This window comes from Phaethon lepturus, unplaced genomic scaffold, assembly GCF_000687285.1.
Source record: "Phaethon lepturus isolate BGI_N335 unplaced genomic scaffold, ASM68728v1 scaffold6391, whole genome shotgun sequence".
Lineage (NCBI taxonomy): Eukaryota > Metazoa > Chordata > Aves > Phaethontiformes > Phaethontidae > Phaethon > Phaethon lepturus.
In genome coordinates, this window is record NW_010519749.1 from 63,521 (window position 1) to 70,020 (window position 6,500).

The following is a 6,500-nucleotide window of genomic DNA, read 5'->3' on the forward strand; positions in this document are numbered from 1 at the left end:
GGAAGAGAAATCACTACAGTAGCATGATAGGACCTTTTTCGAGTTGTTAGACAAGGATTACTTGAATGAACAACTTAGTAAAAAAAAATACTAAGTAGTCAGTAAGAATTACTTCCTCGGCCAAAGAGTGATTCCCTGATTCTCTAGTCTGCTAGTCAAAACGTATCTGTAACATTGGAGTTCCCCACAGCCTTGACTATTTTCATGCATTCAGTCTTCCCAAAGAGGGCACAAGCAATGCCAGTCTGCTGTCAGAAAACAAAGGCATGGGTAAATTCCCCAAGGGGGTTATGCAAGTCTAATAAAAGTATCTCATTTCCAATGTGGAGCCCAGGAACATGTTTTGAAGCTGTCTGGGCTCCCCACAGAGAACACGAGGAGAGTTAAGATGCATCCAAATGTGACCCTAATCAGCCAGCTGAGAGAGATAACCTGTTGTGAATATTTGCTTCAAACTAACATGGATCAATCTCTCCGCTGGTTGGAAATGGAGCCTGAAGGGGTTAGCTCAGATGTAAATATGTAAATTTTAAACATCTTCTTATAGTCAAATTAATGCTACCTGGAATAGCTAAAGTCTGCCTAGAGTAAGCTGATAGCGAATATTGAGTACACATATGATCTTAAGTCTGAGTCTTCTCAGATAATTCTCTGGAGGCTTCCAGGGGAGATCTCCATCTACATAAGATCCTCAAGCTGGATTCTCTGTTGAAGATGATCCTAAATCTTTCCTTTCAAAAATGCAGAGTTCACTCTTTAAAAAAAGCCACTGAAAAGTATTCCATCATTCTTCTTGAGCAGTGGGTAGAAAACTTCCCTCATAATTCAGCACTCGGGTCCAAACCTTCTTCTGCCTGAAAGCGCAAGAAAGACTGTAGTTTCTCATCTCCTCAGAAAGTTTCCTAATCATTAGGCCACGATCTGTTTGGGACGTAGCAGCTAGAAGACAAGGACAAGGAGGAAAGGTTTGGATTAGAAATGCCACCTCCCATCTTTGCCTTCTGGAAACGTGCACTCTTTAAAGCGGAATTGCAGGCTGCTTGGACGGCAGCTGGAAGAGCGCGCACCAGCGCATGCCCTGATGTGCGCCGGCTGCTGCACTATGGGCACGGGGGCCCCTGTGACCCATAGCTATAGCCCAGCTGCTGCACACAGGCAACCCACACACACACACCCCACACACACACACACATACACACACACACACACACACACAGAGAATAGGCAGCCCCGCACCCAGGAGAAGAGTTAGAAATGGAATTTAATGGGAAGACAGGACAGACTGTGCTGGTCAGGCACCAGGCATGGCTTTATCACAGAACCTAAGGCACTGTAAACATTGCTATCTGAGGTCTCTTGTAAAAACATAATTATAACGCTAGCCATTGCATCTGTAGGTTGCCAGTGTACAGCCAATAACAGAACTGGATGTGGCTGCTGTGCATGGGGCACGACTGCACCAGCCCTGTTTCCAAAATAAAAAACTGCGCCTGCTCTAGTGGGGAGAAAACTTTTTGGGGTTTTGTACACTTTGTTTTCACTCACAGGCATTAATTATGTTTAAGGTCCATAAATTGGTCTTGTGGTTTTTTAAAAAATAAAACTATCTATATAAGCTCTGCTGCATTTTTGTTATTGTTGTTGTTGTTGTTATTCATGTGGTAGTATAAAATGGGAAGATAAGACTTGTGTAACAAGCCAGGAAATTTCAAGAACAAATCTACTTTCTGTAAGTTTCTCTCATGTTTATCAAGATTCAAAAGATTTTCTTGCAAGACATTCACGGCCAACCCCACATGCTGGGATCTAAATAAAAAAATCTTCCTGTCTTATTCATTTAGCAAAGAACATGAATGTGTGAAAAGCCCCTAAAAGCAGATATAATACATAAAATGAATACAATAGTCCACAAACATTTCATTGTGGAGAAGTTGTTATGCAGTAAGTTTATAGCAACTAAGTTAGAAGTAAGTAAACAATGGAAATAATCCCCAAACTTCACAAGCTGATTTTAATGGAGACGTACTGTTGGAAGAGCAATGAGATTTGAAGCATGCTATGCAGTGTCCTTAGTATTTTTGGTTTACTAGCCTTTCAGCTGATTCCTTGCACTCTGACAAGTGTGCAGAGCCTTCTCACTGCAGGAGAGAACAAACCATCAAGTTTAGACCCTGTATTGTCTAGAATAATCTTTTTCCTCCTCCATAATCCTAGTGCTGGAAGCAGCAAAACATTCAGCAGTTGAAGGATTTGCATGTATTTTTTGAAACTGTAGACTGACTTTCCTGTCATTATTTGACTGAAGAATCAGGACTGGCCTCAAGTAACAGTGTAGCATAAATGCATGAATTTATTCTTTGTAATATGAAACAGCAAAGGGAAAGACAATTAAGAAAGAATTGACTCACCTAACCTGACTTCTGGCACATGGAAGATGGCTCCTTGTCCACGTGCAGATCTACAACTGCAGAACAGGTTTGGTGCCCTGGTGGCAAGCAAGAAGCAGAACATCATACCTGGGGAAGCATCAGAGTTGTCCAAGCATAAACCACATATTATCGACAGGAGGAAATGGCAGGGGATAGTAGTGGTTTCCATTTGTGGAGGACAGAAGCCCCCATCTGCCTACTTGGCTTGCTGTCTGGAATGATTTGTTGCTTGCCAGGGACTCAGATCCAAGATGTTGCAGAGAAACCGCCAAGGCTCTCAGGCTATTACTCCCTGCTGCTTATCCACATGGGCACCAATGATGCTGCCAGGGGAGACCAGGGAGTCACTACTTGGAGTGAGGATCAGGAACTACAGGCTGGCCAGCCTCACTGTTTCCCCTGCAAAAATCATGGGCCAAGGCCCCTTGGAGCACATTTCTGGGCCCATGCAGGACAAGAAGGTGACTAGAAAGAGTCATCATGGGCTTACCAAGGGTCAGTCACGCCTGAACAATCTGATTGCTCTCCTTGATAAAATGATTGCATTTGTGGACAAAGGGAGAGCAGTGGATGACTTTGACCTTGCCTTTAGCACTTGTCAGCCCCTTTTAAAACACCCTTCCTTCTCTGGACTTAAAGAATAAAAATTGCAACTGATAATTTTTTGTAATATTTCTACCAGTTAGCACCTGGGTTCTCAGCAGCTTCTGACCACAGTTAATTGAAGTGAAGGAATAATTTACACAAATAGTTATGTGTGTCAACTTATGGCTTTGCCACACTGCAGATGTAGGGAAGATATTCCCATATTTGCTTCCATGAAAAAACAATACAGATTTTCATTGCACTGGCAGATTATTCTCCTGCAGAGGAGCAATGGTACGCACCTTGATCTCTTGGTGGAGGTCTGCAGTACAAAAGCAGATGCTGAGTGGATATGGGCTGGCCCAGCACCTGGGATAACACCACAGACGAGGAGAGGCAAAACACAATTAAAGTGTCAAGAACAGGACAAGAAACTGAAGATATCACAGCAGTAGTTGCAGAAGAAACTTTCTGAGCCTCTGTTCACCCTGACAATAGCCGGACATGACTTTAAAATCACCAACAACATCACACCTGCAGGTTTGAGGCATTTCACTGGAGACTGCAGTCTGTCCTTGCTCTTTGGCTGAGTGGAGGTTCCTCTTCCTTTTGTCTTTCCTGGACTTTCCCCATTGGGGAAATGCAGATGTGCTGGCACCTTGAGAACCTTCTCTGTCAGGTACTATCAACACTTATTGTTCTTCTCCTTGACCTTCTTCATCATTGCTTTTAGGGTCTTCACTTTCCAGGTGAACTCATCCAAAGCTTCCTACTGCAGATCTCTATAGGTGAAGTGGTGCATTCAGCCCTGAGGGGCACCCCACTCTGCCCACATACACACTCACATGGGCCTAAAGAGACCGTTCCTGTTTCAGTGGAATAGTTTCCTCCAGAAACAGACATCAACTTCAGGGTGATTTTTGATGGAAGCGAGACGAATGTGGGCATAGAGCATAGGTGCTTTCTCTCTGCATGGCAAGACCTCCACTCTCATCAGCATATGGAAATCATTCCCTCATCTGGGGCAAAAGCTCCCCAGCTTTCTGACTCCTGAAAACAACGGCAGGAAACACAACCACCGAGCAGCCCTCTTCCCATGCTGGCAGCCCACCCACACCTTCCCTTTTAACTCTACCACCTCTGTGTGCCAGTGCTGACCTACTTCCCTATCAACTCTCTGCCATCATGTTCTCCATCGCTACTTGCACCCATTTTGAAGAAGGGCAAGGTGTCCTTTGGAGGCTCACAGTAAATCACTGTCCCTACAGCTCTGCCTCTTTAGCATTCCTTCCTTTAATAACATCTTCCTCAAAGCTTAGAAGAAGGAGAAATTCTTCTCAGACTAAGCACACTAGACAGTCATTGCCCACAAAGAAGAGGGTCATGAAATGAGGAATGGCTTCAAAGGAGTAGAAGCAAAGCACCTGAAAAGGAGAGGACACTGGTGAGAAGGAAAACCACCACAAAAGCAAATAGAGAACAAAGTTGGCCCTTGGGGAGGAGGAAAGCTAGTATTCATCCTCAACTTTTGACTTCTCAACTTGGAGAGTCACAGCTAGATTCAAACTTGTCAGCTCTCCTAGCTGCTTTCCCACCCCTGGTCTCACTACTCAGCACTCATGAGAAAACTTGCACCTAGCAGACCTCTGCAAAGCTACAGAGCTTCTTTCTTCTCTTTTAGGTACTCCATCATCAACAAAAAATTCCCCCAAACACTTGGATAACCATCCATATGCCTCTTCTCTTCATCCCTTTACAAATCCATCCCATACATCTTTATGTTTTCCAGAGGAAGCTCACCTTGGTTGGGATAGGTTCTTCTCCTCTCACTTGGAGTACTTTCAACACTTTCTGCCTCAGTGAAGAGTCCCACCTCTAGCTTCCAGTTATGCAAAATCCACAACTACTCCTCAATCCTTGCTTTGGATCTATTTGAAATAGGCTTTAATCATGACAGGCTGTCAGAGAGCAGAAGAAAACATACTCCTTACTCCTCTGGCTGTTTCTCTTGTCAGGGGCCCTGAGGACACTAATAGTCCTGAATTGACCTTACCAGCCTCACCTGGGATCTCTATCAACACACCCTTCACCCATTCGTCAGGAGCTCCATTTAAGCTCAGACCCAGACCCCTAGCTCTTGCTTGAGCTATGTTGTAGGTGTATCTGTCTCTGGTCTGCTCTATGGACCTATTTGCTGGCTGAATCTTAGATCTAGGTTATAAGTAGTTGGTCTCCAGTTCTGGCGCTCTCTCTTGTGTGGACATCAGAGATAACTTGTAGCTTTCCCTCTGAGCCTCATCTCCTGCTGCTCCTGGCTTAGCTTTCTTGGTGCACCCTGGACCTGATTTGTCACCTCACTTTTCCTGGGAATGCTAAAAGTGCCTGTTACTAGCACCACACCCTACCTGCTGTGTCTGGATGCTGCAGATCTGTGCCCTGATCAAAGAGGGCACTGTCCCGGCTTGTGCTGTGATCATCCTCATCTCCTGGGTCATCTCTCTTGTGGAAGATCCCTGTTCTTGCTGCTCCCTGGCACATTTTGCCCTGGGTGGCACAAGGCAATCCTCCTGCCATCAAGGGGCCATAAGCATGAAGGTGTCATAACTGTGCTGGGAGTTCAGGTAATGCCTCTGTATTGCTTTTGCCTAATCACTTTTTCCCTTGGGCATGATGGCAGTGTAGCCATAGGCCTGTAATGTACTATTGTCGCTGCTAGTAACATGCCGTAAGCTTTGTACTCAGTTTACAAGGGCTCAGGACTGATGCTTGTCAGGTCTGCTCTGTCTTAATTCCTTTTGACCTGCCTGCAGCTTTGTTTTACCTGGATGTGGCAGCAATTTTTCTAACTGCCCAGATATCTGTATCTGACTTGTTTTGGTTATCTTTGTGTGATACAACCAGAGTTTGCTATCAGTGTCAGTAACAAGCCGTTGTTCTGGGTAGATCGAGGCTTTTACAACTCTAATACAGTGGCACAGAGTAAAGAAATGCTGGTCTGCGATGATAGCAGAGGCTTACATATGGAGACACAATATGTGGCATAGAGGGTCACAGGTATAGGATGAGAAGCGATGGGGCACGTGGTTAGCACTGGAGACCCCATGCTATAAACTATTCAGCAATGGTCAGTTAAACTGCAGACCTGGAGCTGGCCAAAACTGGGTTTAGGGCTACAAAGAGCAATGAAATAATATATAACATACAAAAATCCAAATTTTGTATAGTGCTAAGTAACCTGGAGCTGCAGACCAAAGAAGAAAGGTGTATAGGCATGTTAACAAACATACAACATATGTGTATACAGTATTATGTCTATTATACACACACATAGATATGAGTGTATTTAAAAAAAAAAATAAGAGAAAGGATAGGGGAAAGAAGAAAAAAAGAAAGAGGAAAAAAAAACTGTCAACATGAACGTCATATTTCTCCTGGTAAAGGACTCCATATGTTCTCCACTTGCTGTAATATTCCCTCCCTTGCCAA